Here is a 19,930-nt window from a genome sequence, read left to right as displayed (position 1 = left end):
TGCATGTGCCCTGCCCTATACCTCTGGTGCCAGAGAGAATGCACCCTGCCTACACTCCTGGGCTGGTCAAGATCATTCATGATATTTTATCGGCATTAATAGACTGACTAATTTCTTCATAAGACAATTATACATGAATAATTATAGGTCATTCCTTGTAAAGTATATATATTTGCATAAAGTGAATTAAGCAACAGTCATTTCTAGTCTGAAAACAGTGAAGCAGATGGCTAAAGTGACTGTACGAGTGACTGTCTCTTGCCTCAGCAGTCCTGATATATATTTGCTCAAGAAAAATAGTTTATATGGCTATGATTTATCTGAGCTTCAGATATATTTTTCCAAACTGCACAAAAAAATCAAGGAGTTTTAAAATTCAGTTTCCTCACATTCTTTCAGAGGAAAGAAAAGAGATTATTGCAGAAAAAAAAATGGTAACCTATCCTAAACCATTTCAGGAGACTGATGTGTGTGTAGTTTGCTTCCTCCCCCCGTGAAAGACATTTCAGGGGGAAGTCTGAGTCAGTTTAAGATGTTAGTATTGCAAAGGTACAAATATGTGGTGATTTCTCACTCTAACCCTCCGGGCCTTATTCTGATCTCACTTACAGCTCTGTGGCGTTTACACCTGTGTGACTTGTGTCTCCATTCATTTGAGATGAGTTACTCGTGACAGACAGTGTTAATTTCTTAGATCAATGACTTCTTAAATCATATCTAATTTAGGACCTGTTCCTGCTGAAGTCAATGGGCAAGATTAATTGTTGTTCTGTCACCCCATTCCACTGACAACACAAAGGGCCCCTTGGTGAATAACACAGGAGCAGGAGTCTTTTCTGCTAATTACAGAGCCAGCCACACAAGTGCATTTTCTGTGGGAGCTTTCAGTGCACGGGGCATGTCAGGAGCATTCTGAGATGGGCCAGAGTCTGGCTGGAAGAGGCTTGGCCAAGGCACCCCCTAAGCCCCAGCAAGTCTCTGCCTCTGGAAGCTGCACAGAGCTTTAGCAACTGGTGACACAAAAGGGTTGCCCTTGCCTGTGTCAGGGGATGAACCATCCCTCAGCAGCTCTGAAATAGGGGGACACAAGCCTGTCTCTCCTTGGTTCCTGTGCTGGCCTAGCTTTAGCACAGGGTTGAATTCCCCCCAATACCTTCAATAGGATTGGGAGCAGTGCCTTCAATTTTGAGCTCCCCAGAACAGCATCTTTCATATTTTATGACAGGTTTCAGAGTAACAGCCGTGTTAGTCTGTATTCGCATGAGCATGAGCATGAGCTTTCGTGAGCTACAGCTCACTTCATCGGATGCACGGTATGCATCCGATGAAGTGAGCTGTAGCTCATGAAAGCTCATGCTCAAATAAATTGGTTAGTCTCTAAGGTGCCACAAGTACTCCTTTTCTTTTTTCATATTTTATGTGTCTCTGAAGCATCATGCACAGTTAAGGCACTACAAAAACAATAATTTATAGTAATATATAGCCTTGCAAAGATAGTGAGACTGATTCTCCACTGCCTTGCACCTTGTGGTGCCATGTTCACATGTGCAAAGTAAATGCATACTGTCTGCAAAAGGCTACCAGAGCAGAATGGCAGCATTTGACACCCATTTTGCAGAGTTGTAAATGACTACACAAGGCAGTCAACAATTGGGCCTGCTTGTTATGAATATTGGTGAATATATGAATATATGGCAGAGGGGCATTGCTGGCACATGATGGCATATATCACATTGGTGGATGTGCAGGTGAACGAGCCTCTGATAGTGTGGCTGATGTTATTAGGCCCTGTGATGGTGTCCCCTGAATAGATATGTGGGCACAGTTGGCAACGGGCTTTGTTGCAAGGATAGGTTCCTGGGTTAGTGGTTCTGTTGTGTGGTATGCGGTTACTGGTGAGTATTTGCTTCAGGTTGGGAGGCTGTCTGTAGGCAAGGACTGGCCTGTCTCCCAAGATTTGTGAGAATGTTGGGTCATCCTTCAGGATAGGTTGTAGATCCTTAATAATGCGTTGGAGGGGTTTTAGTTGGGGGCTGAAGGTGACGGCTAGTGGTGTTCTATTATTTTCTTTGTTAGGCCTGTCCTGTAGTAGGTGACTTCTGGGAACTCTTCTGGCTCTATCAATCTGTTTCTTCACTTCTGTAGGTGGGTATTGTAGTTGTAAGAATGCTTGATAGAGATCTTGTAGGTGTTTGTCTCTGACTGAGGGGTTGGAGCAAATGCGGTTGTATCGCAGAGCTTGGCTGTAGACAATGGATCGCGTGGTGTGGTCAGGGTGAAAACTGGAGGCATGTAGGTAGGAATAGCGGTCAGTAGGTTTCCGGTATAGGGTGCTGTTTATGTGACCATCATTTATTAGCACTATCCCTGATAATGTCACGGCTAACCTGGTGTCTGAACTTTGTGACTTTGTCCTTACCCATAACTATTTTACATCTGGGGACAATGTATACCTTCAAATCAGCGGCACTGCTATTTGTACCCGCATGGCCCCACAGTATGCCAACATTTTTATGGCTGACTTAGAACAATGCTTCCTCAGCTCTCGTCCCCTAATGCCCCTACTCTACTTGCACTATATTGATGACATCTTCATCATCTGGACCCATGGAAAAGAAGCACTTGAGGAATTCCACCATGATTTCAACAATTTCCATCCCACCATCAACCTCAGCCTGGTCCAGTCCACACAAGAGATCCACTTCCTGGACACTACAGTGCTAATAAACGATGGTCACATAAACACCACCCTATACTGGAAACCTACTGATGCTATTCCTACCTACATGCCTCCAGCTTTCACCCTGACCACACCACACCATCCATTGTCTACAGCCAAGCTCTGCGATACAACCGCATTTGCTCCAACCCCTCAGACAGAGACAAACACCTACAAGATCTCTATCAAGCATTCTTACAACTACAATACCCACCTGCGGAAGTGAAGAAACAGACTGATAGAGCCAGAAGAGTTCCCAGAAGTCATCTACTACAGGACAGGCCTAACAAATAAAATAACAGAACACCACTAGCTGTCACCTTCAGCCCCCAACTAAAACCCCTCCAACGCATTATTAAGGATCTACAACCTATCCTGAAGGATGACCCATATGCCATCATGTGCCAGCAATGCCCCTCTGCCATGTACATTGGTTAAACTGGACAGTCTCTACGTAAAAGAATAAATGGACACAAATCAGATGTCAAGAATTATAACATTCATAAACCAGTCTGAGAACACTTCAATCTCTCTGGTCATGCGATTACAGACATGCAAGTTGCGATATTACAACAGAAAAACTTCAAAACCAGACTCCAGTGAGAGACTGTTGAATTGGAATTCATTTGCAGATTGGATACAATTAACTTAAGCTTGAATAGAGACTGGGAGTGGCTAAGTCATTATGCAAGGTAACCTATTTCCCCTTGTTTTTTCCTCCCCCCCCTCATCAGACATTCTTGTTAAACCCTGGATTTGTGTTGGAAATGGCCCACCTTGATTATCATACACATTGTAAGGAAAGTGATCACTTTAGATAAGCTATTACCAGCAGGAGAGTGGGGTGGGGGGAGAGAAAACATTTTGTAGTGGTAAAAACCCATTTTTTTCATGGTTTGTGTGTATAAAAAGATCTTCTGTACTTTCCACAGTATGCATCCGATGAAGTGAGCTGTAGCTTATGAAAGCTTATGCTCAAATAAATTGGTTAGTCTCTAAGGTGCCACAAGTACTCCTTTTCTTTTTGCGAATACAGACTAACACGGCTGTTACTCTGAAACCTGTCAACTTCATTATACTATTTTGAGTCTTAAGGTAAGAATAGGCTTTTAGAGGGTGAGAGACAAATTGATTTCTGATTCTATCCTGGTGTTGATTATCATCACTGCCACCTCTCATGATGCCTGCAAATGCTAGAGAATTACAAAAATGCTTGGTAGCTGTGATGTACGATAGCACAGCAACATTGGTAGGAGAAGACAGCTTCTCATCTCTTTGCTAAAGAGCCATAATTTCATCAGGCACAATGAAGCTTAGAAATTCTGAGCTACAGTATAAACAGTGGTTATGATTTCCAACCCAGCTGGTTCTGTCAGGCAAAAACCCGCAGTCATTTGAGTGCAGCAGGATAAACACACTGAAGAATAAATTTATTCAGCTACTGTGTTAGCTTGCAAATATAGGTGCTTAATTCCAATAGTGGTGCCCACTAGTTAAGGTTTTATCAGGAGTTTATAACATAGCCACAAAGCATATCTTCAGGCTGGACCTTTATATGTAATGTCTCAGCATTCAAGTAACTTATGGATATAATTATTGCTAGTACTGGACGAAAAAAATTGAATGAAACATTTTTTTTCATCAGAATTTCTCAACTTGTCAAAATTGATATGTTCCATGGAGACTGTTCCATTACAACAAAACTGCTTGGAAATCTGACTGGTTTCCTGCCAGCCACTGGCCTTGTTCACAGCCCTTCTGGTATGCTGATGGATAGCCAAGAAGCCTTGGGAGTCCTGACTCCTAAACTTGCCAGGGCTTAGCAGCCTGGGCTTCCAGGCTCTTGACATCTCAGCAGCCCACCAGGCAGGCTGCTCTAGAGCTAGGGTTCCTATTTTGTGTCATGGAGACTTTTTTTATATTTTTGGGCTTTTTTCCAGTCACAGCAGTCACATGGAATAGCTTGCAACATTGGGGCCCATATTTCAGAAGAGTAACACTGCAAGTAGCTAGTTCTTCACATGTGGAACAGTCCCCAAAAGGGAAGGAGAGATTTAAATGTATCTTTCCCTTACAGTTTACAGCTTTTTGCCAAATGATTTTCTTGTATGCACTTTTTGGCATGAAAAGGGCAGTAGAGCACCCATGCAATGTCTAGGCACAATGAAAGAGTTTTAACCTTCCCTCTGATTATTTTTTTTTTTTTTTTGCATTCAAGCTCCTTTCTTATTGTTTGGAATTATTTCTGGAAGCAGACATATGTAGAAAATAAGCTAAACTAGGACAAAACAATTATGTGGCAATGTTAATCTCATCTAATATTCATATTAATGATCTATTTTTAGATAAAAAAGAACAATTACTATAATTGTGCCATTGTTTTAAGATCTTCTTTTACAATTATGTGAATGTGTCTTTCAAGACAGGCTGAAATTGACTGCGTTTGGCACAATACAGTAATTTTGACTGCCTTCCTTTTGTTCTCCCCAAGAGCTATTTTTCATTTCTGCCTGGGAGTAAAAAACTTTTTATTTTAATCTGATTTTTTTTTTTTGGCATAGAAACAATCAATAAAAAAACCTGCCTCAATACTAAAAGAGAACGACCTTTGCATTCTCAGTTGATGATACTGCAGAAAGGTTTGACTCCGGTGTCAGGCTATTATTTCACTATATTTTCCAGCTACATGGAATTTTCCAGATACATCTATATATTCAATTAAATGGGGTTGTTTATTATAAATGAACACAGATGTTTATGGTTCTGCTTGACTGGCAACATTTTTCTTCACCAAACATTATTGCTTAGAGAGTCATTAGAGGTGTAACTAGAAACAATTTTACGTATAAAGGATAACATTACAATACAGTTTGAAGTAATTAGATCACACTATTGTGAGTAGGGCTGTACAGTAATATGAAATTTAGATTTTCGTAAGTGACAGCATAGCTGAGATAACTGAGGCTCTTCCCTAAACTGATGTGAATTAACCAAATAGGTCTGTGCATACATTTCTAGACCTTCCTTTCACCCAAAATGAAATATTTTGGTAAATTCAGATGCCCACACCTATTATGCCTAATATAGGTATACTGTACTATAGATTCTCTCATGTTTGTATTATAGTTATGCCTGACCAAAGAGTTAGGATGTTATCCAGTGGCCCTTTCCTACTACAAAATCCCACTGATCACCAAGTGGGTGAGGGTGAGCAAAGAATGCAAGTGCAGGTACTTAATCCTATCAATTTAGAAACTTACAAATGCTGTTTTAAAGTAACTAATACTGGGGACCAGATTCCTGGAAGACACTAGGATATAGGTCCCAGACTGAGCAGTTTCCAGTCTAAATGAGGCATTGATGGACAAGTGAGGATCTAACATACTATGTGGTTGGTTCCAAGAATGTTTAAAATATAAAATGCAAATACACTCTTTTTCTTTAGCTAATGTTTGCATTACTGCAGCTACTTTATCCCACAGTTTGTCACTTCATGGCCCTATACCCAGCCCACCCCCAACCCTTCACTCTGTGCTAGCCTGTTTAGCAAACACATCAAACCCATGGGAAAAATGCAGAAATTGGGCTTGTTTTTGGCTTAATTGGCTTGTGAGTTGCTTATTGGCTAGTTTTGGCTTGTAGCCTGTTGATTGTTTGGCTTGCAGCTTGTTGCTTCTTCTTTTTTTTTTTTTAATCTTCTCCCAGCAAGCAGGGGCAAAGGTGGGCAAGCAGGGGCAAGGGGCAAGCAGGGGCGGGGGGGGGAGAGAGTCAGGGGTGCACATCGGGCCAACCACAGTCCCAGACTGCACACTGGGGGAATCTAGTCACATAGAGTGTTGGGGTTCTTAGAGACTGGCTTGTTTTGGTCTTGTTTTGAAATGGGATTAGCTTGATTTTTGGCTTATTGTGAAAGTTGGGGTGCTTATTTACCACCTGAAAGTTGGCAACTGTGCTGTTTAGGCTTGTATTGATCCCTAAACCATGGCTTTGTGGTTGTGGAAGAGCAGCTGGTGTGTCTGCAGTCCTTACCTTACACTCTCACAGTCAGATTAAAGTGGTATAGAAGGCCTTACACAGGCTCACTGCACCGTTGGTGGATTTCACACACGGAACATTTAACTATTTTCTTCCAATTTATTTGTTAATCATTTTAATTATGCTTCATTACATCTCAAAAATAGCCAAATGCTAATACTTTTTCATGGGTCATGTTTAATAAACTGAGCATTGCCCACTGTGGCAAAAAGTGATTACTAGTCTACTTTATATTAATCACATTTTAAATTAAACAATGTGAAGAAAATGTATATCCTTATCACCTATAGTGAACCTACCATTCTGTAGTAATTTCATAGAATACCAGGGTTGGAAGGGACCTTAGGAGATCATCTAGTCCAACCCCCTGCTCAAAGCAGAACCAATCCCCAATTTTTTGCCCCAGATCCTAAATGGCCCCCTCAGGGATTGAACTCACAACCGTGGGTTTAGCAGGCCAATGCTCAAACCACTGAGTTATTCTCTCTTTAGTCATTCTCTCTTCATACTAATGTTATGACTTTCTGGCTATGTGACCAACATCCCTGTTGAATCCTCTGCCCTTGGCCTTTTTCCATTTGTTTTTACCTGCAGCAGCCTGATGGCAACACAACTCACTGGGGTAGGACACCTACATGCATGCCTCTTGTCTTCAATTGAAGAGGGAAGTGTATGTTCTAGAAATTGTATTCTTCAGTGTTTCTCCTTAAAGGTTTCAATGTTCTCTTTTGTTTGGGGATATCCATGTGAATTTATCCATACAACTGTAATTTTACCTTCCTAAAAATTATGAAAAAGAGACAAAATGGAATTTAAACAGAAAGAACATTTGACTTAACATCTCTAGATTTACACTGTTGGCTCATCCAATGCTCTAACTGCCCCAACAACAACTATGTGGGTGAAATCATACAATCACTACTTTTTCGAATGAACTCACACAGGAAAATGATAAAAGACAAAAACACCATATCACCTACAGGTGAACACTTTTCACAAAGCAATCATTCTGTATCTTACCTATCATTCCTCAGCCTGAAAGGAAACCTGCACAAGACTTTCAAAAGACAAACCCGGGAGCCTACATTCATAAATTTTTGCTAGATTTGCTAAAAATCCTGGTCTTACAGAGACACGGAATTTATGGCTTATTACAACAATCTGCAACCCACTAAACACTCCTTTTTGTCCTATGACTACAGGGGTATTAACAGGCCATTCCACCTTGTATGGTCCTTGAGAATGTGCTAACTATTTATGCTAAACGAAACTATCCGTTCAATCTTATATCTAGCTGACTCTCTGAATACCTTTCCCAGACGTGAAGGAGAGCTCTGTGTAGCTTGAAAGCTTGTCTCTCTCACCAAAAGAATTGGTCCAATAAAAGATATTACCTCACCCACCTTGTCTCTCTAAATAAGGCATTCTCAGATTAGTCACAAAGAAAAACAAGAAAAATGAATGTATCACTTGAAAGCAATCTCCTCTCTGACCCCCTTCTAGTTAGAGCGTCTGCATGACTTGCTGTCTATATTCTCTCCTGTGCCCATTTTTTTTTCCAAGTCCCTGCCTCTGGGTCAGCCTACATGTCCAGACACACCATTCATTGTTGTTTATCTATCTTTTAGGTGTTAGAGCCCATAACATTTTCAAGTGAGGTTTCATTAGCATTTGCACAAAAGAATCCTTGATAAAGAGTTCCATTTAGGAGGATATTCAAATTATTATTGTCTCCTAAATTAGAGTTGGAAGATTCTATTCTATATAAGAACTACCCTCATCACTATAGTGTCTGAGCACCTTTCAGTAGTTCATTAAGTGGCATGATTAACATCTGTCATGTGTGGTTTATTCTTTCTCTCACAGTTGTGTGAGCAGTGTAGTGTTTTGGTTTGTTAGAGTTTTTATTATCTTTTTTTTATTTACATGCTACTGTGTGTTTATACTAGAGAAGAGTTGCCTTTCAAATAGGAGATGAAGGCGGTGAGATCTGTGGTGGTTTTTGATTCCTGTGGGAGTTCATTCCACAGTCTTGGACCAGACCCAGAGAAAGCTCTGTCTCCTGTACACACGAGCTTGATCTTAGGGTAGAAAGTTCCATTATGCTAGAGAAGCAGAGTTGTCAACCATGGCCCTTATCCAAGAGCTTTAGATCTTCTAGTTAACCTGTGGCTAGGCCAGGCCTTTAAGGGTCTTGAAGATAAGAACCAAGAACGTGAACTTGACTCACTTTTCTATGGTCAGCAAATGTAGAGAGTGGAGGACATATTTGATGTGATTGTGATAGCCTATGTTGCTGAGTAGTTACATTAAAGGATTCTGTACCAGCTGCAGTTTCTAAGTGGTGATGGTTTAATGCCTAAAGATATCATTATGTGGTAGTCCAAACAGAAGATGATAAGTGTGCATAACTGAAGCTGGGTCATTGTCTATCAGGAAGGAATGGAGTCTCCTAGTCAATTGGCAATAATAGAAAATATTAATTGTAGATACTGGATGTGAGAGCTTAGCGTCAGCAAGTAATCCAAGAACATTCCTAAACTATAGAGTGAACTGGCCAATTGTGAATGTATAACTTCAATCAAAGCAGACTGCCCCATGGCTTCAAACTCATGGTAATGGTATGTGGTGAAAGATGGGAAGAGCTGTGTGTCATATTCACATTGCTAGTGCTTGAGTCCATGTTGTCTGAGGGTTTCCTGTGGATGTTGAATAGGATTGGAAAGAGAACTCTACAGGTGAGGGTCTTGTGTGGCGGTGACAGTTCTCATCACTATGCTTTGGGTGCATCCCTACAGGAAAGGCTTAACCCACATTGCCTCTGCCTACCTGTCTCCGAGACTGATATGTAAAAACCCCAGGTTTCAGAGTAACAGTCGTGTTAGTCTGTATTCGCAAAAAGAAAAGGAGTACTTGTGGCACCTTAGAGACTAACCAATTTATTTGAGCATGAGCTTTCGTGAGCTACAGCTGAAGTGAGCTGTAGCTCACAAAAGCTCATGCTCAAATAAATTGGTTAGTCTCTAAGGTGCCACAAGTACTCCTTTTCTTTTTGTAAAAACCCCAGTGATTTCCATTTTGTTAGATTAAAGTCAGACATCAACTTTTGGTCTGTGCCAATGTTCCTTTCTATAGCAGAAAACTCTTACCCATCAGCTGAATATATCCCATTTCCATCTCTGCTGGGAAGTCACCCTTGTAAAAATTCTTTTATTAATTTCTCTTACCATAAAACATAAATTATTGACTGACTCTAATCCTTGGTCACAGGCCAATAAACCCAATGCAACAATATTGTTGCATTGGAATGGCACTGTTATGTTAAGCTGTCTCCTTACTGTTATGTTAAGCTGTCTCCCGAATTATTATGTCTCCTGTCTCCCTGCTCACACACTTTACTGAATTCTAAATTGCAACAACTCACAAAATGGGCCTGTGTATCATTATGGTCAACTCAATGAAAACATACATTCAATGCGCACCAGTCATAAAAGTGAACAAAATGTTAGGATGAATAAAGACTGGGATGAAGAGTAACACAAAATATATCATAATGCTATTATGGAAATTAATGATACACCATCACCTGGGATCATGTGTTCTAGTTCTGCTCAATAGCCATATAATAGGAATAGAGGAAGTTCAGAAATGGGCAATGGCAATGATTATGGATTATGATAATTGTCACATGAGGCAAAACTGAAATGACTGATACTGTTTATTTAGGGGATATGGTAGAGGTATACACATTAGTGAATGGTACAGAGAAGATATTCCCCCTTCATAACAGGAAGGCTTGCCCCATGGGCTAAAACAGCTGTATTACAGGATAAGCAACACCTGGTTTGAATTATGTGCTCTCAGGGTAAAAGTCAGCAGGAAGCTTCAGGACTGGGGTAGCTGCGGTGAGGGAACTGCAGAGTGAAGCTGGAGGGAAAGAGGGTCTCCTGAAGGAGAAAACAGGGATAGGGCACAGCAGAGGCACTGCTGGCCATGAGGGGCACTCAGGTGGCAAACAGCCCTGTTACAACCTTTCTCATAATTCGAGAATGACATTCAATGAAACAGAAAGATGGGAAATTCAAAACTCATTAATACTTTTTCACAGAAAGCACAAGTAGCCAGTGGAACTCATCATTACATACTGGTCCTGAGGCTAAGAGCACAATAGCATTTTTAAAAAAAGGATTGGACATTTATTTGGATAACATTATATTAGGAAATTAGCAGACAAGAGTTTTGGAAGGGATAGAAAACCAGATGCTTTGAGACATAAGCCAACCTCTTTCCTGGGAGACAGGTTGGCCAATAACTAACTCCCTGCTATGGCACGATTTTTTTCTGTGAAGCAGTGGATACTGCTTCTGTTGCGGGCCGGACACGATACTATATAGATCACTGCTCTGACTCAATCCAGTATGGCAATTCTTATGTTCCTTAGACCCACTTAAGTCCTCAAAATAGAGCTTAAGTGGGTTTCAATTGGTGCACAGTTCATTTGTGACAAGTTTCAGAGTAATAGCCGTGTTAGTCTGTATTCGCAAAAAAGAAAAGGAATACTTGTGGCACCTTAGAGACTAACCAATTTATTTGAGCATAAGCTTTCATGAGCTACAGCTCACTTCATCGGATACTCAGATAAACTGGTTAGTCTCTAAGGTGCCACAAGTACTCCTTTTCTTTTTAGTTCATATGTGGTCTCTTTGCATAGGAATAAATTTCACCCCAAGTGTATGTTCCTGCAATTTCACTAAGCACTTCAGACCAAATTCTGCTCTGACTTGTACTCCATTCAGTTCAGTAGGGTTCCACCCAGCATAAATGTGAGTGACCCCCCCCCCCATATAAATATCTCTGCTAAAATAAACCACAACTGGAAGTGCACGATTAGGCTACTGGGGACTGATCCAGCTCCCATGCAAGTCAGTGGAAAGATTCCTTGGTGCACATCTGATCTCACCAAGACAGTGAGGTGGTATGACTCCCATAGATGAGTAGTCTGCTGAAATAAAGGAGTCCAGAGAATTAATTTCAAAATGTAAAGATTGGGAAAGCTAAGTGTTAGCATTCTGAGAATGCAGCATATTGTAGTCCTTTAGGACTTAATCCTATAGTAGGTATTTTTTGTATTTGCAATGCAGTACCTATTGGTAAAACAGCAGAATTGGGCTTTAACCTTATGGTTTGTCACACACACACACACATACACACACACACACACAAACTTTCATAGACTTTTATGAGATGTTTATTTTTGTAAGGGCTGCAAGACTGGGTCTGCAGTGGTGAGTGTCTATTTTTGTTCTAGCATTTGGATTTCAGATCAGGATCCTGATATTCTGTCAATGCTGAAGTTTGTGTGTTTGTGATAGTCTTCCTTATTTGTTGCCAATGCTAGTGGCTTTTAAGAGCAATACAGTTCACCAATCCTAGAGATAAAGCTTTAGGAGCACATTATGCCTCTAAAACAAACTCTTGCATTTGTCAACAAAGTCTGTCAACTTTCTTTCTTTCTTGATGCCAAAGTGTGTACAAAACACACAAGACTAGCAGAGCTATCTAAGAGCCATGCATAACAGAGTCAGCTGCTATGCAACAGAGCCCTGAGGAAAAAAAATTAGCACTCTTGACAGCACAGGGAAAAATTGTGCTTTTACACAACTTGCAAAACCAAAACCAAAACCTGCACTTGCCTGAACGTTAAATGTTTCACAAATTAAAAAAAAATGTATTTCTTCACAGCTTGGACCACGAAAATATGGTCACAAAAGAAAACAGCTTTCCATTTTGGGTGCAAATATATTGGGATCTGTCCTAATTTTAATCTGCAAAAATTTCTCTTTGCTAGGTGGGAACACTGCATAAGACCTAAGCCTTGTGGAAATCAATAAGCTCTGTACTAAAGGATAAATAATACACTAAAAAGATGGTGTGGGACCTCAGGATCTCCAGGACCATTGTAGACCTTCTACTCCCTGTGAGGCCTTGAGGTAATCATACCTCTCAGATGTCCCTCATTTAGGATATGGCTCATTTCAGTCCCAAAATTATCTACATTCCACACAAATTTGGGATGAAATTCTTGCCTCACTGAAATCAATAGCAAAGCTCCCACTGACTTCAAGAGAACCAGGATTCACTCTTTCTGTCCCCATGGGTTTATCTACCCAGTGAACCACTTCAGCAGAATATATTTAATATAAAAAAGAGCATTATGCCTGCTTTCTTTGCAAGTTGCCCTTTCTGCTTGCTTGTTTATTACTGGGTCTTAATTACACATGTCTAAGCTACAAGCAGTACATTTCCTACTTTGTCCAAGGTCTTCCTAATACAAACAACAAAACCATTTTGCCATTTATATTTGAAAATCTACAGAACTTATTGTAGCTTGGCTGGAGCTCATAGTCAGTGAAATGGGTGAATATTAAGGAAATATTGGAAAGAAAAACCCTCACAGGGTACATATATTTGACATATTGTTTGTCATTGTCTGTGACTCCTGTCTATTTAGGATCTGATTCTACTCACACTGAAGTCAATGGAAAAACTCCCATTGACTTTAACAGAAGCAAGATTAGACTCTTCAATTGCAAGCTGTTTGGTATAGAGACTATGTCTTCTAATGTGTTTATACAGTATCTAGAACAATGGGTTCAAGATAATGATTGGAATTTGTAGGTGGCTACTCCCATATAAATAAATATTAATAATTTTTTTCCTGCAGAAAAAGTCTAGTAATGTCACCTAAACATACATTACAAATCAACCTACAGTAAACAGCTAATGCTGCAGTAATATGTAATGCTCCTGCATTTTGACTCAGTTTAAATTAAACAATGCATGGGATAAATCTCTGGTTGGGAGGGTGCAGCTTCCATTTACTTTAGTAGGTATCACAGGGCAGAATTTATCCCATTTTGGAAACCTTATTATTCAGACCATACATGCTAACAGATCAGTGAGAATCAGAAAGCAGAATATCTAAAGATAATTTATAGCAACCTCTCTAAAAACTATATAAATGAATTATCTTTCAAATGATTTAAAATATATCTTCTGTCTTGTAGTTATTTCTATAGTCATGGCATATAAAGTTGCATAATTAAAATGTTTTATTATGTCTATTTCAAAAGATTGTAGTGTTGTAAGACCAAAATTATTGTATTTTAATTTTATAAAAAAAGACATTTAAGTGAATTTAGTACACGTGAAATATTCCAGATTGGCAGGCCTGGAAGCAGAATTCCTCTATCCACAGAATAGGAACAGTGCAAACAGTGGCTGTGCAATCTTCCCCATGTGGCCTCCCTAATGTGCTCTGTCCCCAGAGGAGCCACCGGTAGGAATAAAGGGACAGATGCAACCCTTGATCTCTGTAGACCTGTCAATATAGATGCTGATTAGATCCAGTGTTTGTGTTCTTATTTTGTGAAAGGGACATTTGTCTGTTAGGAATTGGACTCAGACTATAATGATTTCACATGAGCTGTCAAACAGCCATCAGACGGTAATAACTTTTGGTCTCTATTGACCCAAGTCTGAATTGAAAAAGTTGTTCAACATAGTCAGCAAGTTTGCTCCTCTGGCACAATGGAACTCTCTTAAAGCTTGTCTGTGTGTGAGACAGAATTTTCTGAGACTGTGGAATGAACTCCCCCAGGAACTAAGGACCACCACAATCCACACTACCTTCCACTCCAAGGGCAAGTAGCATTTCTTTGATCTTGCCTTCTCTAACAGAAACATATAGCAGCATGCATATTCTTTTCAAAAAACCCTACCAAAATATAACACTCCACTGCACACACTTCTCCTCTGGGGTGAGGATGACAGAACAAACAATATGTGCCATGTGTGCAGTCACATTGCTTAAAGCACTACTGGAAGGCACTAAGATACTACAGCAATGAGTATGGTATAAGAACCTACACAGAATAGAACTGTAGTCTCTGAAGTAGGGAGTCAGTGAGGTCCAATGGAGAGAACCAGGGACTGGGATTCCGACTCAGAAGAGCTGGGCTCTGTTCACAGCTGTGCCATAGAATCACTATGTCTCCTATGTTGAGGCTTTATATAGGACATAGGCATTGTCAGACCCTCTGCACAGAAATCAATTTCACCCTTTATGAACAAATGTCAAGGATTGTTTATGAATTGTTAATTTTTCGTGAAATTCACACATTAATAGAGTGACCTCACAATGTCAATGAACCTCCTAAATTCAGCTTAAGTGCTCAAGATAAGCCTTAAGTGGCAGTTAAGGAAGGCAAAGGCCTTATGCTGGACCTTTTGGCTGGGTGTGAATTTCACCCCTTGATTGGTTGGTATTTTATATTAGTTTCTTGTGGTATCTGATTAATCACCCTGAGTCCTTTCTTACTGTTTCTGTTCTTTAGTGAACATCTTTATTCAGGAAAATAAGTAACAATGACAGATAAATAGCAAATAATTAATAATGAATACAGAATAATTCAGTTCCAGCAGGAATAATCATTTGGGCTAGAGTTTGTGAAACTCCTGAGATTTGAAAATATTTCCATTAATAAACTGGGGATAGCCCAATTACCAAATAACAACTAATAATACAACCTTAATACTAATACCGGTGGAAGCCCTCCATGTTTATTCATGAAAGTATTCATGATTCACTTTGCATATTATGTTTAGTTCTCATTACAAATAAAAACTCTCCCTGTGTGATGCTGGCAAACGAGGTGCCAGCTCGTGCCACAGCTCCCAAAATCTCAACTGAACACTGACAAATACCTAGCTGGAATTAGTTTGTCTCACCTTGTGTGAGTATTGTTAAAATAGATATTAGAGTTATAAAAATGTGCTTAGTGTTTAGACTTTATGAAATGCTTGTAAATTGCTGCATGCATTAATCTCACTTAGCATATCCGTATTCCATGTAACAAGGTAATATTTACTTGTTTGCATTGTAGTCCTCTGTAACAGTAAATCACCAAACAGGAGAAAGACATTAACTAGTGTGAGATGCTGGCTTCCAGCAGAAGATGTTACATCCTGCCCAACAGAGAATGCCCATCAAAGCCAGATGAACTACTGTGGATCCTTAAAGGGCACAAAAGACTTCGTTGGTTGCTCTTCCCTTTCCCTTGGAGATGAGTCTTGCAAGTGAATTCCTCCTATCAACTGAGAAGCACAAGGGGGAAATGGGATAAAAATCCTTGACAAGAAGAAAATGTATCTCTATGCTGCTTGTGCTCTCGAAGGCAAAGTTTTCTAGGCGTAATAAAGACATACCTAGTGGTTAGCCTGGATTAGCCCTAAGGTGTATATATAGTGCTTGCTTATTATAAAAGCTTCTATTACCTTTTGAAACATAAGACTGTAACGCATCTGTGTGTGTGTTTATCTGCTTTAATTCTGTAAATCACTCTTTTATTGACTTCTTTCCTAGTTAATAAATCTTTAGATTGTTTATTATAGAATGTCTACAAACATTGTCTTTGGTGTGAGATCTAAGGGGCTATTGATCTGGTGTAAGTGAATGGGACTTGGAATAACCTGAATATTGTTGTGATATTTGGCATAAGGGACCATCTATCAGAAAGGCAATCTTGCCTACTTGACAAGATAGATCAGAGTACCCAAAGGAACTGTCTATGACTCCATGGTTAGGCTGTTATAGTGACTGAGTTCATACTTGATATTTGGTTGGTGAAATCTAAGTATAGATTTGGGGGTTGTGCCCTTCTTCTTATCAGTCTGCCCTGAGGTTGGTACTCAAACTCTTGAGCCACTGCAGGTCAGCTTGACACCCATACTAAATGAATTATGTAGTTAAAGGTATGTATTTTTAAAATATGTGTATAGACTAGACTTTAATGACACTCATGTGTAATACAGAGGAATGTACCATAAATCATTGTTTTCTCAAAGGGGTAAACTTGAGTAAACTAGTGTTAATAATTAGGTTACTATTAACATTTACATTAGTGAGCTAATTGAAAGATTAAATTACTTATGTACATTATGCAAACTTGATCTACACACTTTTAAACAGCAGTTATTGATTAATCCAGTGGTTCCAAGACTTGTTCCGCTGCTTGTGCAGAGAAAGCCTCCGGCGGACCAGGCCGGTTTGTTTACCTGCCACGTCCCTTGACCCGCGCTGCTTCCAGCAGCTCCCATTGGCCTGAGGCAGAGAACCGCAGCCACTGGGAGCCTCGATTGGCTGTGATCGGCCAACCTGCGGATGTGGGAGGTAAACAAATTGGTCCAGCCCGCCAGAGGCTTTCCCTGCACAAGCGGTGGAACAAGTCTGGGAATCACTGGATTAATAAATTAGATGCTAACAGATCATGTGTAAATCAATGTAAGTCCTTCCTTTTCTTTCACATTGGTCATTTTGATGCTTCTCCAGCACCCTTAGTAACGTGTTTATAAGCAGCTTTGCTATGTTATGTTAGTCCTAAAATATCAGAAAGGGCTTTCTGTAGACAGATTACTATACTATCTAGTAATAACCTGAGTTTTATGTTTCAATAACAATAATTACTGTGTATACTGTATTTTCTATAGTGCCATTTTAATTTGAGTTGCTGAATGCACTTTACAAACATTAAATAGACCTCACAAATGTGAAAGGTAGGTATTTTGATTTCCATGCTGCAAATAGGAAAGCTGAAATACAGAGGTTAATGGGTACCTTTTTTAAAGGCCTCAGGCGAGTCCTCCCTTTTTGTGAGCAGTCTGGTACCACAATCACAAGCACAAAACAGAATGTTTGCACGTGCGACAGCTGGGTTGAATCCACAGTCAGGCTACGAGAGGTGTGGGTATTCAAACTGGAGCTTGGAATTCGAAAGTGGGTGTATACTAGCACAAAATGACCCTTCAAAGGGTCACCCAGAAAATAAGTGTGAGAGTCTGGAATAAGATATTTAATTCTTCACACCCTGTCCAGTTCACTAACCACTGGATAGCACTCACTCCTTGTCTAGCAATTGAGGGAACCTATATTTATTAAATTCTTAGACAAACAGTACAAATAGTTTTTTGGAATTTAATCCTTTCTTAAATACCAGTTCAATCTCTTTTTTTGGCAGGGGAAGGGCGAGGCAGAGGAAGAGAAACAGGAAAAAAAAATGTTGAGGGTGTTAAGGAATGAGTCATGCCAGAATGAATAAAAGGTTTGGAATCACTGGGCCTGATCCCACTCCCATTTAACTTAATTTAATGGCAGAATGCCCATTGATTTCAATGGAAGCAGAATCAGGCTGTAAGAAAGGATTAATTTTCCATTGAACTTGAATTGGAGACAGCTAGATTGGTATCTGAGGCATTAGGGAATGAGTTTTCACAGTTATTTAAAGTTTGCATGGGAAGGATATAGTAAGAACTGCAATGAGCTAAATTTCTCCATGTTTGCCATTACCACTTTAACAGTTAGCCCTTTTACCTAATTAGCCCAATCATTTATTATTAAAATATTGTTATTTAATAGATATTGTTATAATGCCCAAATATTCCAGTAAGGATTGGCACCATATTGTACTAGTTGTAAACAAACACAGAGAAAAATATACTCCCTCCCTCAAACAGATTGCAATTTAATTATAGAGAATACTGTGGAAATGTGAATTGCTTACATATGAAAAATGCAAACCTTTCACTGAGAACCACAGCACAGACATTATAACAATAAAAGATACAGAGAGGGAATAGTATAAACAAAGGTGGGTTATGAATACTAAAAAGGATAAGCAATAACTTCTGGGGCCTCATAAAACATCTTGATATGCCAAAAGGAGTAAGAAGTAAATGCATTTCCATTATTAAATAACCTAGTCCCAACCTAGTCCCAATTATTAGTCCCAATCAGTTGCAAAATGGTCATTTGGGATATTATATATTATACAGCTAAGCAAAATAAAGCATTAGACCTAGACTGCACAGTTCTAGAAACATTTCATAGCGGATTTTAGTACCTTCATTATTAAAGTGTCCTCTGCATCTTTTCTTCCAGGTCCACTTTCATTTTCTTTTACACTTCCTGCATATGCTTGATTTAAAAACAAACAAACAAACAAAAAACAGAGGATGCCGGGTCATATTAATCAATATATTGTTTAAATAAGCTATTTTTAAAACTCCTGGGTAATTGTTTAGCTTCTCCATTTCTGATAACTATATAATTTAGGAAGAATTGATTATGGACCATATGGATTGCGGGAGATTGTCAGTACTGGTTGCCACTGGATGCAGAAAAAGCCTTTGACTCTGTGGAGTGGCATTACTTATTTGAAGCTATTTCTAATTCTGCTTATATTTTCCTTGCTGATTGCATTCTCTGTTGTAAGTAGCATGACCTTGTGGTGCTCAGATAGGTATGATCTCAATCATAGTATAAAATTATTTAAAATAAGTAATGCCATTATACTATCCCAGGATGCAGATAGCTCAAGATTACCAAAAGTTTTCTAACTCTAAAGAATATTTATATTTAAGAACATAACTGTTATATTGGGTCAGACCAATGGTCCATCTAGTCCAGTATCCTGTCTCTGAGAATATTCAGTACTAGAGCTTCAGTGGGAGTATAAAGAACAGGGCAATTTGGGGAGATCTACCCCTGTCTTCCCCTCTCAGCTTCTGGCAGTCAGAGATTTAGAGTCACCCCAAGAATAAGGTTTCATCTTGGCTAATTGCCATTGGTGGACCTTCCTCCATAGTTTACCTACTTTTTTTTAAAATCCAGTTATACTTTTGGCCATCACAACAATACATGCCAATGAGTTCCACAGGCTAATTGTGCATTGTGTGAAAATGACTTCCTCTTGTTTGTATTAAACTTGCTTCTTATTAATTTCATTGGGTGATCTCTGGTTTTTGTATTGTGGGAAAAAGTAAATAACACTTATCTATTCACTTTTCCCACACCATTCATGATTTTATAGCCCTCTATTCTATCCCCCCTTAATCTTCTCTTTTCTAAGATGACAGTCCTAATCCTTGTATGGAAGCTGTTCCATACCCTTGATCATCATTGTTGCCTTTCTCTGAAGCATTTCCAGGGCTACTATACCCTCTTCAAGAGGGTGACCAGCACTGGACACAGTATTCATGGTGTGGATACACCATGCATTTATATAGTTGCATTATGATGTCTTCTGTGTTCTTTTCTATCCATTTCCTAATAGTTATAAC

The sequence above is a fragment of the Eretmochelys imbricata genome, chromosome 3, assembly GCF_965152235.1.
Source record: "Eretmochelys imbricata isolate rEreImb1 chromosome 3, rEreImb1.hap1, whole genome shotgun sequence".
NCBI classification, from domain to species: domain Eukaryota; kingdom Metazoa; phylum Chordata; order Testudines; family Cheloniidae; genus Eretmochelys; species Eretmochelys imbricata.
Note: the sequence above shows the minus strand (reverse complement) of the source record.